At 38.7% G+C, this 18,599-nt stretch overlaps 2 protein-coding genes across 9 annotated transcripts in view; both read right to left on the bottom strand.

Moving 5' to 3' along the window:
- arvcfb (ARVCF delta catenin family member b) overlaps nt 1-18,599 on the bottom strand; it is a 340,912-nt gene that overhangs the window by 47,492 nt on the left and 274,821 nt on the right. The window lies entirely within an intron of this gene.
- The window catches only part of sema4c (sema domain, immunoglobulin domain (Ig), transmembrane domain (TM) and short cytoplasmic domain, (semaphorin) 4C), a 226,463-nt gene that overhangs the window by 105,712 nt on the left and 102,152 nt on the right, over nt 1-18,599 (bottom strand). For both annotated transcript variants that reach the window (XR_013300455.1, XM_077601836.1), the window contains exons 4-5: nt 14,801-14,952; nt 5,337-5,404 (exon numbers count right to left, since the gene is read on the bottom strand). The gene's annotated coding sequence lies outside the window, so the exon portion shown is untranslated. The remainder of the gene's footprint in view (nt 1-5,336; nt 5,405-14,800; nt 14,953-18,599) is intronic.

The following is an 18,599-nucleotide window of genomic DNA, read 5'->3' as shown; positions in this document are numbered from 1 at the left end:
ACGTGTAAAGAGGGTTGAGAATAACACATTCAATTTGGGATGAATTCCATATAAAGTGGAACCTGCCATGTAACCCAAGTGATTCCTAAGGAAATAGCCATTTCTAATTTTATTTATTTTAAGCCTTGTTTATTGAGTGAGCATGCAAGTGACCTCTATGTTGCACAGCATGAAAACATACCCTGAGGAGATTTAGCTCATTTTAAAATGTCAACTTGTTGACCACGCAACACCAGGCACACCTTGCTTCTCGCTAATTTCGATGCAACATTACCAGCGCCTGCCTTTATTGCTTAACATATTTAAAAAAAAAACCCTATCCGACAAAAATCTCAACGTGTTTAACACGAATACATAATTAAACAGAGCAATTGTAAGAAAAAAAGGCCCATAGTGAAAAGGAGGCGTAGCATCCACAGTAGCCAAGCAGAGTGGGGCCAAAGAAGAGGATAAAAAGGGGAGTGAGACAGTGAACTAGTATACATTTTTCATTAGGTTTCCAGGCACTAAGCCACATCAAAGCCTCTCAGAGATAAAGGGGAGGGTGGAAGGGAGAGAGAAGTAGACACAGGATGTTCTAATTAACTTCACAGTCAGTCCCCCTTCCCTTTCTTACACACTATTGTTCTTGGTGTGTGCTCTATACCCCCATGTACCCCTCCGCATTGACTGTTCTGTAAATTCGCTACGACGCCCATCCTCTAAGCAGTTGTATTGGGAGACGGTTATAGCTCAGAGAGTGCAGATCAAACAGAACGGCCGTGATGGAGGGGTAGCCTGTCATGAAAGGATTATTGAAGCTGAAGGCCGGTATTGATTTTGCCACGCCCATGTAGTAGTGGAGAGAAAGAACATCAGGCCCCTTCCACCCTCCCGTGTCTTATGATGCCTACTGGTCACATGAAAAGCACAAGCTTGTCCACCAATTTTGTGTAAGAAAATTATCCTGTTTTTTTGTAATAAGGCTTAAGTCTCATCTGGGCAATGTGGCAGCATTTGCTCTCTTACTTCCTTTACCCACAATGACTTGCATCTCGGTTGAGTGTGAGTCAACAGGAATTTCAAAAGACTCTTTTCATTGAACAAATTGTGACTTTTAGTTGAAATACACAGCAATTAGCCTCGTTCAGAATCTAAAAAGTGGTGTGAAGGAGAAAGCAACCTCTTAGCTTGAATAGTTTGAATAGCTGGCGGGGTGAATCGGGTGTTTCTTTATTTGAAAGCCTCCTTGGTATTTTATAATAAAAATCCCATCTTATTTCAATGCAAGATATATGTGTTTGAACAGAATAAAATAGAATTCTCGCCGATAACGAGCAGGCTGGATTCTTTTTTCTTTATCAAACTGCACATTTAGAAAAAATATGAATTACAAATATCCAAACGCAACCCTTTGAGCTCGTGTTTTTATGCCGAGTTTGTTGCTATGGAATGCCATTTAAATAAATGAAATCATTTTAAAACGGAAACTCCAAGGAATCCTTTGGCCCGAAAGTGGAATGTAGTTTGCAGAACGAATGATAGAACATAGACGATGGCACCGCAGAGACGAATACCTTGTCTTTTCTTTAAAGAAACCACCCATAACTCTACAAACATTAATTGGTAGCATGGCCTTGGGGACATTGAGGAAAACATTTTGCACATCAACAGCCATGTTTTCCCATTACCTTACAATAAGACTTGGGACATACAGTAATGATTAATTTGAGTTGTACTACACACCACCTCTGTTGATCCTTATTACAGGGATTTGCGGGTATGTAAACAACACCTGGATCCAGGTATAATCAGATGAACCTTTCTTACATATTAGTTATGTCAAATTATTTGACATAAGTAATATGTAAGAAAGCTTCATCTGATTATACCTGGATCCAGGTGTTGTTTACATACCCGCAAATCCCTATATTTGACTCAAATATAGTTTCACCATACACGGTTTTGGAAGCCTGATAATGTTCTGCTGGTTTAATCATTTTGAATGATTGAAAACTATTTTGAACACAAGATCACAATGTGCAAATGTGACAGAATTGTTTGCTCTGATGGTCCACGACATCTTTAATTATGATCTGGAAGTCGCAACCTTAGTTTACGAAGACGAATCTCGTAGCTGACTGAATGTGGAGGGCAGCACAGGCGCAGAATCAAAACAAGAACAGTTTTTTGTTGTCGCAAATTGTTTCTTAAAATGGGGAAATCTCAGCTTAACCTTTGGGAACTGTGGTAGAAGCATAAAAAACATGTTTCATGAATGTCTATTGAAACAGTAGGGCCATTTAATGAATAATAGAAGTGCAAATTTGACATATGATAATCACTGCCATTGCTGGTTATAGAGATTTCCAGAAATCCATTTGAAATTGAAAGGCTCGCAGTGATTCATTGGCGAATTTGGTAATTGTTAGCATCGCCTTGTACTTGGAATGTTATTTAAACATTGCCTGGACACTTGGAAGTGATTTTCTAATGGTGATAATTAGTCTGGAAACAATATTCAATATTACAGTATATTAGTCAGTCCCATTTTCTCTGTGAATCTTCATTTAAAAAAATCAAAGAAAACTGACTCAACTGATTTAAAGACACACTTGACCTCCAAGACAAATCTACTTTGCAAGGCTTTGAAAGGAAAATGGACACTTCTTAAGGCTTCTTAAGTGTTTCTTATTGACTTGACTGCCCAGAAGAGATATGTGATAGGATAATAGAACGATTAGCTTCCCATAGAAGTCTGCGTAATAACATCTGAGGTTGGAGAGTAACATCATCAGGAAAGCACACTAAGCAGCGTGATGGTGAGAATAGTGGCATAATCTATGCCTTTTATATTGTCTAATTGTAAGCATTTGTGACAGCCTGCAGTCTCTCATCGATGATTACTTGGCAATCTTGGAGCTTTTGATTGTTTTAAGTGCTATGCTCAATTCTCCACAGGCAAGCTGCAATTACAATTCTTCAGGATGTGATAGTCACTGTATATACTATACTCGCATGTTATTAAAACACCGGCTTGTGATGGAGTTTAAAATTCAATCAGACAAGCAAAAGGTGACCGACTAACTACGATATTCCGCATTCGGCGGTAAACCATCTAGCCGTCTCATCCCTGACCATCAAAGTTGCGAGATTTTTATTTTTTTTAATTCTGGAGAAGTCTCCATTGATTCTCCAAGCTTTTTATTTGCCACGCTTTTATCCTTGTTATTGCTCCTTCGCCGCCAGTTTCTCTTATTCTCTTTTAATATATACCATTTTGTTATTCTCACATCCTTGCAACCCCCATCCCTTCTACATACCTCCCTCATCTCCCTCCTCTCTGCCATCAGATAAGAGAGCTCTGTGAAGAAAAGCCTATCTTGGTTTTAAACCCCCTACGTCTATTTCTCTCCGCCGTGTCCTTACCATCAGGTAGTCACAGCCCATGAAATCAACTCAATGACCCCACCCCCTCACTTATCTTATGTATGCATGGGAATCTGAGTCGTGATGGATAACAATGCAACGTGCTAAGCAGACAGATAGAGAATCTTGTCATTTCATTTGGTAAAAGCTCATAAGCTTGACAGTCATTGTGCATGTTGATTTAGACCCATCAGCTTCATTTAGGAAACTCAATTCATCAGAGTTTGTCAGATATCATTCTGGCAAGCTTTGTATTTGTTTGCATGTGTCATGATCACTGACATGTGATGATGCAATTGGAGGGAAACTGTGCCAGAAGCAAAAGTTTCTCTGGATCAGCACTCACAATGTCGCTTACGGTTAAAAAAGCAAGCTTGAAATCTTGGCATTATTTATTGGCTCAGACCTCGACAGCCTTTTCAAATTCGGCACTAAATCTGACTGTTATTACCTAAAAAAGCCAGAATTAATGTAAAAAAAAATGTAATTAACTTGTGTTGAATTGAGCGATAAAAAATAATTGCCTTATGTTGCTTTGGAGTGACTTTTGTGTAATTAGACTGTCAGTAGAACTGTATTTGTGATATGATTTAAGAATGGTTATTTTTTATGGAGTCTTTTGTTATAGGAATGTCTGATGTGAATGTCCTCAATCATTGTTACACACACACACCGACAAGTTTTTGCATACATTTGCTAAATTCTAGAACTTTGAACAGTCTTAGCATTTATGTTGCAAGGTAGATAATTTTTCTGAGAATGCAAGAGATTATTTTGTTCACGGTGTATTTTGACATAAATCAAACATTTTTCAATGAATAAACATATAATGACTACTGCATCAAGCATAGTTTTCATACCTCACGCAAAATAAACTGGTTTTGAGCCTATCGTAAAGAAGACGACAGTCATGTCAACTCGAGTGCTTTCATAATGATATTTAATCTTGCCGGATGTTTAATAAAGACCTTTGTCCACTGACAAATTTCTCACCTAAAAATACCAATCAAAATTGGAAGGACTGACTTTTCCGAATATATTAAAGTATTGAGTGTTTGTTGTCAAGAATGCTCCTTTATCATTAAAGAGTGGAACTTATTTCCACGATTTTGTTGGTTAAACATAAATGCGGAATCTCATGAAAATGGTTTCGACTTGCATTAGGAACAAGTAGCAGGAGGTCCAAAACATTACACTTCCATTATGAAATTGCAATTCATCTAATGACCATCCATCGAAACGTTGAGACCTCACTCTCAACTAGTATTAACCTAATGAGGCCATTAAAGTGGGGAAAAGCCATACGCTCCTATTACTTTGGCCATCACCAAAGTAATTAGCACTTCCAATTGGAATATCAACTAACTTCGCAGCTAACTCATTTCCAAGATGTCCCATTAAAGCTCAGTTCTGGCAAGCTATCATTTCTCTTGCCATGCCTGCAAATTTAACTCTTTATTATTGCAACAAACACAGCAGAATTTGAACAGATTTTCCCTTTGACGGGTCTTAACGAAATAAGATGGAGTTATATATTAATCAATACAAAACTGAATGCAATCTTACTCTTTAATAACTAATTACAGATAGCCTAGGGCGGGTTCATCAGCAGTCATTGGATAAAAATGACTAGGCAAAAATCATACTGACGTCAATATTAATTCGAAACCCATTAAATATGATATAAAATTCCCTGAATAATGACTCATGGTTTGTTTGGGAAAGGCACACACAAGTAAAAAAAGAAAAATCTGCCTTAGTAAACAAACATACGAGTGTGTTGTTGTGTCATTCAAGAAATAAATCCGGGGCTAAAGTGGTAAATATAACATTAGAAGTTTACACGACTATAAACTACATTGAGCATATTTTCTAGACATATAAGCCTCATACAGATTTCCAAAACAAATGACTTTAGCAATCCTTACCTTTCCTTCCGTCATTAGTTTCGTCCATGCAGAGGCACACTTCTTATTTCTCGCCTGCTCGCCCATATCTACACACAAACACACAAACACACTGTAATTTGCGAGCTATGAGACAAATTTTACAAGAGAACTGTACATGTTCAAATCTCAGCTGCAATAGACTATATAAGCCTCTGGCGTTTACATTGTATTACGGTATATTTACACCAAAACACATTAACCTGTAAAACTCCACAAATAAAACACACTGGGCTATAAACAGTAGGCTTCAGAATGTGTGTGTGTGTGTGTGGGTTAGCGGTTCTATAGTCGGGAAATGATATATTTAAATCTATGACTACATGTGAGGGTTGAACATGCATACGAAATCTACTGGGTATATTGTATTCAGCATCACAAAGAGTCCTTCAACACAGAACTCACAAGAACTGACTGTGCAAAGCATTCATCTGCCACCATGTTGCCAATTCTTGTATATTGTAAGTGAGGGCAGCGTGGGTGTAAAAATAACACTGACAACAGAGCATCTGCGTCAATCTGTAATGCTTTCGCAAGGAGAGGTCTTCAACAACAGGCCTGTGTGCGTCTTTGGAAACAGATTGATGTCTTTGTATGCTATGCACAGGTTGGTCTTCGGGTCCCCCAAGGCACTCATTGTCTTGTGTTTGTTTAACATGATGGAATATGCTAATCAGGCGGGCGCCGCCAAGATAAAACTCTTTCATGTTAAGTAAAATGACTGAATAAAACGGTAAAGCCTCGGACTGTTTTCCCGATGATCGAAATTGTGATAACGAACATTTGATAAACAACAAATTCAGTAACCATGGGTGCCTGCTTTTGTTCAGTGTTTCTATGTGTTTTTTTTTACCCTTTTATTTTTAAATTAAGGTAGGGAATCAAACACTAGGGACATTTTTTTCATGTAGTGAAGCTATTTACTCTTCCCTTTCTCTATTTTAGGGAAATAAGTACAGTGGTACCTCGATATACGAGTAGCCCGACATACGAGCTTATTCGAGATACGAGTAAAATTTCGGGCAGATATTTCTCTTGAGATCCGAGACAAATTTTGATATACGAGCAGACAGCGGATGCGAGATGCTGCTCTATCTATAAAAGATTGAATATTCAGGGATTTTAATCCAGTTCTTTTAATCGATTTATAAAACAAAAAAATCTAAATATTATATCTAAAATTGTCCGGCCCACATGTAATCAAGTTGACGTTAAAGCGGCCCGCAAACCAAACCGAGTCTGACACCCTTGGCTTAAAGTTTTGACTAGTCCCAACAAGCAACGGTTGTTTACACCCAAGCAGCAGGTTAATTTTTCACTAGCTGCTTTCATGGTGTAAATCAGTTTGCCGCATATGAGACCTCATCAGACACTATCGTAAACAACCAAACATCAGCAGTGAGCAACACTAACATACACAGAGCTAATTTAGTATTTTTTCAGCGCCCATGCCAAAGTGGTAGCACAAGGCGGCGGTTGCGGCTCCTCCAGAGAGGCAAATGTGCAAGTGCCAAGAACAGACAATTTACCATGTCACTCACCAAGAGAAGGGGCCAGGACCCCACTTTCCTTGTCCCACATGTAGACTTTCACTTGTCTACTGTGCATGTGTTATCTGCCAGCAAAAGTGCATAAGATGTGTGTGAAGTGTTCCTTTTTTTTTTTTTTTTTTTGGAAAAGAGTACTTCATGGCGGCTTTGGAAAATTCATTCCTAAATCCATCCTTTTTTTTTCTGTAACCCAACTCTTATCCTAACTAGGGTGCGCTGAGCTTTATCCCAAGGGGATACTACAAAAAAAAAGGAAAGGCGGTTCAGTAAGCTTGAAGATAGGTCACCAACGTTTCATTCATTTCTTTCCTAAACCGATTATCCTAACAATTGTCATGGTGGGGGGTGCCGGAGCCTATTCCAGTTCAGTATAGGCACGATGCAGGGAACACCCTAAATCGCTGGCCAGCCAATCACAGGGCAGAAGATGATGGACAGCCATTAATGAACTTTTGGGATGTGGGAGAAAACCGGAGTACCCGGAGAAAACCCACACAAGCCCAAGGTGAACATGGAAATTCCATACACTGAGGACCCAGCTGGGATTGAACCCTCATTAGCGTAACACCAAATGAATGAAAAAAATGGTACACGGTCGATTGGTCGCCGGTCTTTTGGTCGCCCAGAAGGTTATTGATAATTACCATTTAAATCGTTGCTCAAATTCCCTAAATACAAACTGCGAATTACTATTTAGTCATATTTAATGCCCTAGTAATTATTAGGCTAAAGAAAAGCTCCAAATTTCCCGGACTTTTATTGTTTTTGTTGGAGAACTTGTTAAGACCATGACTGACGTAGCTTCTTAAAGGGACAACGCATGTATGTACATACAAACTCTTATACACTCCCACGTCGGCTCAGTGAAACTGCTCATGGCCATTGTTGGCTTTTATTGATGCGTAGACCGTGTTGTTTTACCTTGTTTTTGTCGTCGGTCTTTTGGTCGCCGATCTTTTGGTCGCCCCGACCGCGACAATGGGCGACCAAAAGATCGGCGACCAAAAGACCGCGACCAAAAGACCGGCGACCAAAAAACCGGCGACCAAAAGACCGGCGACCAAAAGACCGGCGACCAAAAGACCGCGACCAAAAGACCGGCGACCAAAAGACCGGCGACCAAAAGACCGGCGACCAAAAGACCGGCGACCAAAAGACCGGCGACCAATCGACCGCACACGGGAAAAAATGCCCCAAAATAGGGCGGGAAAAAACTAAAACATTATATATTTGGTAAGTGTTAAATATTTAGTAACCAATCGGATGTAATCCTGTGTTGGTCAGTAAAGATGATTGATATTTTTTAGAATAAAGATTAAAATTGTTGGTAAACCATTACATATCGCGTAACCCAATCTAGCTGTTTTTAACGACCGATTATTATTTTTTTGTGGCTTGACGAGATAATTGTTGACTTGCCTTCACCTCATTTCACTAGACAAAATATTTCCACAGTTTTATATGCCTTTTCCTTTCTGCCTTAACACATTTTCAGGTATAACGAGCTACAATTTAAAAAGTGAATGCTTTATTTTACTGAACATTTTTTTCATCCGAACAATATTTCTCGCTTCCAAAATGTGCTATTCAGAATTAAATGAGCACTTAAAAGTTTGACGTAAAAAGAAAACTTGCTCCTACACACTCAGAGTTAGGGGGATTTCTTGCAAATAGGGTTTCCATTGTTACAGTGAGAAAAAAAAGTAGATTCATGGAGTCTCTTTTATTTTTTTTATCTCTTACTTTGCACATGTTCAGCCTGAGTACAAAGACTGAAATGTGTGAGGTCAAAAACAACATTGTGACCTGCTGCATATAATTCTCATTTAATAGCAGGTCTTCTTTTTGAAGGAAACTGGAGGTACACATTGTTATTTTTATTTCAAATAAAAGGACACGTGTCTGCCTACTATTAGTGTTTTCGCCAATGGGACAAAAGTGATGGAATCACTCCTTCTTTTTAGACCCCAAAATAAGATAAACACAACACCAAACTGGTCTCTGGAAAGAATGAGAGTGACGGTGATGGAAAGTCAGAGTTAAGGGGGGGTGAAGAGACGATTGCGAAAAAAAAAATCTGCGGTTGAAAGGGAAAAAAAAATAAAGGAGAAGGAATATTTGACACTGGCATCACGATCCAGCTTGACAGTTCGACCAGCAGGGTGTCGGAGCATGCGAGCTTGGTAAGATGGGTTGGATTTCCCCTAAGGCAAGCAGAAAGTACATCTAGAATGTGTGCGTGGCAAAGGGAAAATAGAATGAAATAAATACATGAGCCATCTGCCAAAAAAGTTCCAAGTCTTCAATTAACTGAAAATTTGATGCTTGCGTATTAGTTAGAAAGACTTCACCACTAAAATTGTCACTTGCTGTCATATCAGTTTCTTACCAGCTCAAGATAATAACACAACAGCGTTATTTTGAGAGAATTCAATCCCTCGTTATATCACTCCGAAGATTTAACGTATCTTGAAGTGTAAATTATTTAAAGTGGATTAAATAAACCTTCTGGATGAGGAGAAACAATGAAAAATGCGGTTCAGCTGTTTTCTATCTCCATTATTCTACATCTAAAAACAGGAAGAAATCCAGTAAAAAATGATTATATATATATTTAATGATATAAATAAAATGATGCCCTAAGTTCAAAGTAACTTCAATCAGGGTACATTTTTTTGCTTGATGAATAATTGAGTAACAGCATGAACAGCCTTGAGTTCTAGCATTTTTGTGATGCCTTTTGCATGAATAAAACACTGTTTGGCCTGCAGAGATGTCTGTGTTGCAGGGAAACTGTAGTAATATGGAAATGACTTACTCTCCCCGCATCTTCGTCTCTTCAATGTTCACTAGTTTTTGCTCTCGCATATTAAATTGCTTGTCGTGCTCGCTATGTTATAGCTTCCTTTAAATTCATCTTAGCTTTCAGTCTTTTTACCCGTTCTCACGCTAATCTTATTTCGTCTTTTAGCAATTAGCTCATCTGAGGAAAAGGGAAAAAAAGTGACAAACTAACAGAATCTGGTGCTTTATTTTAAAATTAAAGCTCTAAACAGAGTAAAAATATCCTAAAGTTATTTTAAAAAGTGCATAGGTGTCAAACTACGGTCGGGGGTTTAAATTGGGCCCTCTACTTCATTTTTTTGGCCCGCAAAAGTAAATTATGTACATTGAGTTTATGTTTCTTGCCAAATTAAAATTGAAATAAAGTTGCTGTCCTCCCCGATGAAAGATTAAAGACATTAGAAATCTGAAAATAATTACAAATTAGCGCTCCATTTTAAAATAGATTTTATTTAGTTTTTTTTAAGCAAAAAACAAACTTTTAAGAGCAGTTAGCTTTTTGTGACAACTACAGAATTTTACTTTTGTCTTCAAAGGTGGTTCTAAAATATAATTTGGCTATTAGGCTTTATAACAGGCTCCTATGTAAGTTTTTTTTAACTACTTGCCGAGTTGATTTGTTCAAGTTGTTGGCTCACAATGTGCCCCAAGATATATACACTAGGACCTAAGTTGTTTTCTTTGTAAATTATTTATGTGACATTGTGTGTTATTCTGCTTTCATTTTTTCTGTATCATGATACATAAATTTTTTATCATTATTACATTTTCTTTTTCTGCTACTGGTATAAAAATGTGGATTTAAAATAAAGAAACGGACCAATGCCTCAAATGATAACACTGTGTATTTCTGAGAGGACCCACCTTCCCACTTGGGCTTTCTTACAGGTTAACCTTCGTGGATAAAAGTGCTCTTTGTGTCTTAAGGGTCTGGATCAAAGAGATTCAAATCCCGAGGATAAGGACAGAACTTGAAGAACAAAAAAAAAACCCTGTCCTTTTGCAATAACATAGAAAAAGAGCAAAACTATGTGAATAAATACATGTAGAAAAGTGTGCCTTTGTGTTGCATTTACCTATTTTGCATTCCATAGAATGTTGGGACTTTAAGTGTATATGGCCACCTTTGTTAATGTATGTTTTTACAGTTTGTACTTCATCATACTGTGTTTTAGGAATAGAGCAACAGACATTTCGCTTTCAAATCTACATCACGGAGGTGAAAAAATGGGATTTGACATTCTGAAACGGAACCACCACAAACCTCCCCTAGAATGTTTTTTTAATGAAGAGAATGGAGCGCATTCTCAATCCTCTCATTATGTTTGTATCACATGGGGGCTATCACACTGCATAATTTTAGATAGACCATATTTTCAATTCCCTCTACACACCAGCAAACTTTACTTGATGTAATTGAAACACTTAAAATAATCTAAGAATGTTAAAAACTAGATAGCAATTAATTTATTGCTTGGTGCTGGACTCGATTGCTCTCTCAGCCAGATATTTTCCACATTTTTAATGACTAATGGTGGAAAAATGCGGGGCTACTGAAACAACCAATCGTTTTTCGTGCCTCATATTAATTTAGGATGGCAACAACGACCAAAAACAACAAAATCTCAATTGCTAAAATGTAAAATGTTAAAAATCTGTCACTTTGATTTGGACTTTTGATTCTCAAACCACTTTCTTGAGGCACTATGTGGTTCTCGTTAATGTTTCTGCCATTTAAAAGTTTTTCCTTCCCACTGTGGCCAAGTGCTTGCTCATGCGGGATTGACTAAGTTGTTCTAAATATGTAAGAAACATCGTCCAAGACATGTTCCGTTCAAAAAAAAAATCTCAAACATAATTACTAGTTTGATTTGGCCTTGCAGAAATAATATTGACTGTTTCCTACAACACACAAAAATCTGTCCGTTACGTCAAACACCAAAAACACATTTACTTTGACAGTAAGCATTTAGCTTTGCATATCCTAAGGAAATATACACAGCCAATATTCAGCCCCTTCTTACAAACAGTTGCAGCCAAAAAGTGAAATAAGCATGCATGATGCAATTTTAAGGTCCTCGCTCGAGGCTGTTGCAGTTTACGGAAATGCGCCGGCCAAAGGGATTAGATTAAAGTCTATCGTGGAAAGTAATAGTGTGTCAGAATGCTGAGAGGAAACGCCTAATGGTCTACACTTGAATATTTTATGTCTTATTACTGCTTTTTCTGCTGAGGACAAGTATGGAGAAAGGCTGCATGTTTCATTCCAAAACGAGTTATTATATTAATGAGCAGAGTGCCTGAGAAGTTATGGAGATTTAGAATTGCTTGTTGTGTTATGCTTTCTTCTAAAAAGAGCAACCAGCATGAATTTACCGTTCCTGTCATGGTATTGAGAGGTACAAGACAGCAAGCAAAAAAATATTTATCTCTGTTTTCATGACTACTCTCAAGAAAAGACAGTACGGTGGTACCTCGAGATACGAGCTTAATTCCTGAACCTAACACTAAACTTAATTCTAATTTTGTTTGACATTTTGATACCTTTCTTCTCCCGGGTTGGCTCTTTTTGCCCCGCCTCCACACTGACTTTCAGTCAATCGAGGGTTGTTTGAGTTTGTATTCCCTTCAAAATATTCCCAAAATGATGCACACAAATGTCCTCACAGTAGGATAACGCCGTGTGCGGTCGATTGGTTGCCGGTCTTTTGGTTGCCGGTCTTTTGGTCGCGGTCTTTTGGTCGCCCCGACCGCGACAACGGGCGACCAAAAGACCGGCGACCAAAAGACCGGCGACCAAAAGACAGACGACCAAAAGACCGGCGACAAAACAAGGTAAAACAACACAGTCTACGCATCAATAAAAGCCGACAATGGCCATGAGCAGTTTCACTGAGCCGACGTGTGAGTGTATGAGAGTTTGTATGTACAAAAAACAATAAAAGTCCGGGAAATTTGGAGCTTTTCTTTAGCCTGATAATTACTAGGGCATTAAGTATGACTAAATAGTAATTCGCAGTTTGTATTTAGGGAATTTGAGCAACAATTTAAATGGTAATTATCACTTACCTTCCGGGCGACCAAAAGACCGGCGACCAAAAGACCAGCGACCAATCGACCGTGTACCGGATAACGCATGACCACTTGCCAATGAGAAGTAGTATATACCCCATTCGCACTGACTAACGGGGAAAAAAAACACTGAAAAAATGCCACGCTCTGCCCAGTGCTCGCAGAGACATTACAAAGAGGGAGTTGCGGGGAGAGAGACAGTGCCAATGATGTTCTTTTGAGCAGCATCTCCCGTCCGCTGTCTGCTCGTATATCAAAATTTGTCTCGTATCTCAAGATAAATATTTGCCCGAAATTTTACTCTTATCTCGAATTGCTTGTATGTCGAGGTACCACTGTATCTTAGCAATGGAGAACAGCATTGTCCAGTTTCATCTACTAGTACATTGAAGAATTCAACCTTCAGTGGGGACTTATGTAACCTAATCCATCCCCTAATACCAACACTATCGTGGTACAAATTTACAAAATAATATGCACAATTACAACCCAGCATTAACCTTATTTGCAGCAGCTAAGTCACAGTACGTATCCATAATATAAAAAGAATACACCAAAGACAATATAACGTGGTCACCAGAGATGTCGATTTTTTATAATTTCTTGCTGTTAATAGTAAAACAGCTTTTTAGTTGCTCTAAAAATGCCAAATGAATTCTTGGCCAGGTTGAAACAAGCAAGCCAGCAAATGTGTTCTGTTCAAAATGAATTTTAAAATGACGTACATCCCTTTCCATAAATCAATCTTCTGCATGATGATTAAAGCGTGAATAATCAATAATGACTTTTGCCTTGTGGCTGCTTCAGCGAGGTGAATTTGAAATGTGAAATGTATATTTGTGTCCTATTTACTATTGAAGGCCATGGACAGATTACATTGACAAGGTAACAAATAGGCACTCAAATGTGATGGGACCCTTTTTTTGGTACTAGCCTGTAAATAATGTTTTCATTCATTCCTTTTCAGTTCCGCTTATCCTCGCAAGTGTCGCGGGGGTGCTTGAGTCAGCCAACTTCGGTCAGTCGGCGGGGGACGCCTTGACTTGCTTGCCAGCCAATCGCAAAATATATTGTTTCAAGACATTTAAATAAAAAAACGACCTTCCTGCAGTAATACTGATACTCTTTCATGACTCACAACTGTGGCACGGCACGCTGTTTCAAAATCGCTGCTTGCAAGAGCACACTTTAGGCAACCTAATTCTAAGAAAGGAGCATTAAATCTGCATCTAGCCTCTTGCTTCTCTATAGATAAATACAAATATTCGCCTGTGTGTGCACTCTAAGACAAAAATATAGGAACTGGCAATGATTTAGTCCCTTCATCATAGGAAACTGGATTATTTCTTCTAATTCTCTTTTGCCTGGAAATGCTTTGTCCCCAAGAGGCAATTTTGAGAGGAAGGACGAGATGAGAGGCAGGGAGAGGAGGATATCCTGTCCACTCTGAATGACCTTTGGCATAGGATATCCTACTTAAAACAGCAAGCTGCCGCTCCTCAATGCCAAGGTCGTGGCTCTTCCCCCGCTTCTCCTTCGTGGCAAGGATTTCGTTTGATAAAAGTGCAAAAGCAGACTTCTGCAACACCTGCGTCATCTGGTGTCATTGTCCTTGTCCTTTAGTTAAAACTTTCCTTCGGGAGGTTATGCTATTCCATTTAGCTCCCAGTTCCTTCCATTTAGACTCCCCCTCCTAGTAAACAGTCGGGGTCATCATACAATGACAAAGGCAACAAGTGAAACGGGGTCAGCTTTGATGTAATTTTACTGCTGCCCAAGGAAGGAAAATTATCAACGACATATTTAGGTATTACGGGTGGTTAATCAGTATAAAATGATTTTAAAGTGCTAACACCTAATTAATTCAATGCATTGTAACCAAATCCCAATACTTCATTATATATATTTTGAGAGCGGCTTTCTTCTTTAAAAAATGATAAAACTACTTAAATATAATAATAATAGTAATTCGTATCTTACCCGATGGAGCAGTGGTTCTTTCGACTGACTTTGGCGTGGGCGGCGTGGGATTGATTCCCATTTGGTGGCGGTGTGGGCGGCGTGGCATTGATTCCCTAGTGGCAGTGTAGTCTGCCTTTCGCCCAAAGCCAACTGGGATAGGCTCCAGCACCCTGCAACCAAACAATTTGAAATTAAAAGATCAAAATGACTGTTTTTGTGGGGATGATTGCTACCCTTTCTTCCGAAATGTTGGCAACAGTAAGTTAATTTATTCATGAAACTTTGATATGAAAAAATGAATACAACACAAGAGATGAACATTTTAATTCCGTTCAACTGGCGATTTTTCATGCGTGCAAAATTACGGGAACATACGACTGACAGACTGCTGTGTTGGATAATGAATCGCAAGTTAGTCCCTGGAATTTTGTGCCAGCCCTTTTTAGTGCCAGTCCCAAACCTGATTAAATAGAAGGGTTGGATGCTGGTAGGGAAGTCGTCCACAAACCTATGCCCAAGCGTCATCCATCACCATGAATGATGAAAAGCTAGAAAGGAGACTAAATCCATATAAGCCAAAACAAAATCTTTCTTCATCTAAATTTGTTTGATATCGACCCTGCAAACACAGCAGTAAGTAAATGTAATTATTGTCGGGGAGTAAACTTTGTACAATTTACGTAAATGAAGAGTTGCTAAGCAGTCTTTAATTATGTGATTACTGCATGACATCATCAATGCAGCATAGTGTCGGGGTGGTTGGGCCATCCGTCTTGCAGTTTTGAGATTAGGGGTTGAATCCGCAGTGGGTCAGACTTTAAAGTGAGGAATTTGTATGTTTTCCCTGTGTCTGCGTGGGTTTTCTCTGGGTACTCCAGTTTCCCCTCACATTTTTAACTATGTCTACAATGTCTTGTGTGTCTTGTGTCGGTCTTGCTACTGCAACCAAGACATTTCCCGAATACGGGATGAAATAAAGTTCTAATCTAATCCCGAAAAGATGCATGGTAGGATGGTTGAACACTCTAAATCACGTGTCAAAGTGGCGGCCCGGGGGACAAATCTGGCCCGCCGCATCATTTTGTGTGGCCCGGGAAAGTAAATCATGAGTGCCGACTTTCTGTTTTAGGATCAAATTAAAATGAAGAGTATAGATGTATATTAAATTTCCTGATTTTCCCCTTTTTAAATCAATAATTGTAATTTTGTAATATTTTTTTTCTATGTTTTTAGTTCAAAAATCATTTTGTAAAAACTAAAAATATATAAAAAAGCTAAAACAAACATTGTTTTAGATCTATAAAAAATGAATATTCAGGGCTTTTAATCCAGTTCTTTTAATCCATTTATTTAAAAAAATCTAAATATTATATCTAAAATGGTCCGGCCCACGTGAAATCCAGTTGACGTTAAAGCGGCCCGCGAACCAACCCGAGTCTGACACCCTTGCTCTAAATTGTCCTTAGGTATGACTTAGAATATTTATGGTTTCAAATTCCAATTCAGGGTTGGTTAGGATGGGCTATAGCACCCGTGACCCTTATGAGGATGAGCAAAAGGAAAAATGATTGAATGTACAAATGGGTACGGACAAAACGTTCAACATTTTTTTTCTTGGAAAGATTGCGTTTTCCAATCCAAAATGGTACAACCTTGACTGGAGGGAAACCCCCCAACAATTTTCAAATTTGCTGTTTCATGATGTGATATTACCTGGTTAACAACCCACACAACACCCAGTGCAAGTTTTCCTTTTATCGCTATCCCGAGGCTATTGAGTAGATGTTGTGATTGTCTCACACTATAGATGTGTTTGTAAAATCCACATGTAATCACATTTAGGGGGTATCTGTTTTTTTTGTGTGTGTTTTTTTTGCTTTGTCTTTTTAATGAAACATCAATGTTTCATTAGACGAGAGACCATTGTGACCCACAGCAATTGTTGTCTCGGCTCGGCAAAGGTGTTTAGAGAAAAGCATCACAATGAAACTTTTCACCTGTGTCGTCTGGTTGCAGATTTAAGATGAGATAGCAGATTTATCTTCACATTTGGGTTCTGCTGCCGGGCATTGGTTCTTTGTTGTGTGTTTAAAATGTAATCCTCTTAGATATGCAATGTGGCCGCAAACACAGATAATAAATATGCATGAGTAAACAATACACATTGCGCTGTATATTTACAACAGTCTCTAGGATTTGCAAGCAAATAATGACCAAATATGTGGGGGGGAAAATGACTGAGCCTATGAGCCAGGGATGTAAAGCTGCTTCCAGTATAATAATAATAATAGAGTGAATGGAATTTTCGGATTGGTGGTCACTGACACCTGCGTATGCAAAAGAAAGATGCCCATTGCGGCATACTCATCTGAAAACTGTAAATGTCAGAAAGTAAAATGGATAAATATATTTTTTAAATGCCTTGATACAGCGTTTGACAGGAAACATAATTAATATATCTAAAAAATTAACATAATTGAAATATCCTTTGTTCAAAATGCATTCAGGAAAGGATCCGTATTTGGCTGACTTTGAAATATCGCAGAGGGATAATGGCAAAAGAATGAACAGAAACAATGAGCTGTTAGATGAAGTGCTGCAGGCGACAGACTGCAACTTTAATGTGTCAGTGAGGTAACCAGCTTCGCTCACTGTGCCCCGCTGCTTGCAGGCTTGCCAGTGTGCTGCATGAATTCAAATCAGGGTTGCTATCAGAACAATTGAGAAGTGGCCAGTTATTGCTTGAATTGGCTCCTCATAAGAGAATGGTCACTCTTTTTATAATTTTAAGAATCATCTAGAACACGTGTCAAAGTGGCGGCCCGGGGGCCAAATCTGGCCCGCCGCATCATTTTGTGTGGCCCAGAAAGGTAAATCATGAGTGCCGACTTTCTGTTTTAGGATCAAATTAAAATGAAGAGTATATATGTATATTAAATTTCCTGATTTTCCCCCTTTTAAATCGATAATTTTTTGAAACATCGTTATTTGAAAAAGCTTGAAATGTCAGTAAATATTTTTTTTACATTAATAAACAGCAATAGGAATTTGCATTTTAAAATGCCACCAAAAGTCTAAAATATTATTTAAATCCGCAAATTCATTGAATTGGCATTATTTTCTGAATATAAGCCTTTACTCTCCCCCTATAGTCTAATGCGGCTAATTTTCGACTGTTTCCAAAAAAAAAGCTTTTAATAGAGCTGCTTGGGGTTGGCTGGCAACCAATTTGGGGTGTCCCCTGTCTGCTGCTCATAGTTGGCTGGGATAGCCTTCAACACCCCTGCGGCCCTTGCTAGGATAAACAGAACGGAAAATGAATGAATGTATAAACTGTACACTATGAATAATCCAAGGAGCAAGGTTTTGTTGAGATCAGAAAACATCACATCCTCTTGAAGAATTTCAGGAAGCTGCGCCTGACAAAGAACAGAGCACAAAGAGTCATGGCCGAGACTGGAAGGGAGGAGGGGATGTAATAACCAAGGCGGGAAGGAAGAAGATCCACGGACGCATGGCCAGATGAAGACGAAGTCTCCCCAGTGATGGAGGATGTTGCGAAAATGGCAAGGAAACTGGCATAAAAATCAAAAATTGTGAAAGCTATGGAAAAATAAAAGACAACTCTAGCCATTATCAAGGGGAATAAGGAATTGCTGCTCGTAAAATGATGCTTGCACTACTTGCCGCCAATCAGAAAGTCTCCAACATACAACAGGGCGTGTAATGCCTCCTAATTTGTACTTTCTCTGCGATTAATCAATAACCGGGTTTTGGAAATAGCGTCTTTTTCACCCACCATCTACTGTATCGCTAC

This window comes from Stigmatopora argus, chromosome 5 (genome assembly GCF_051989625.1).
Source record: "Stigmatopora argus isolate UIUO_Sarg chromosome 5, RoL_Sarg_1.0, whole genome shotgun sequence".
Lineage (NCBI taxonomy): Eukaryota > Metazoa > Chordata > Actinopteri > Syngnathiformes > Syngnathidae > Stigmatopora > Stigmatopora argus.
This window is presented reverse-complemented; position numbering and strand designations above follow the sequence as displayed.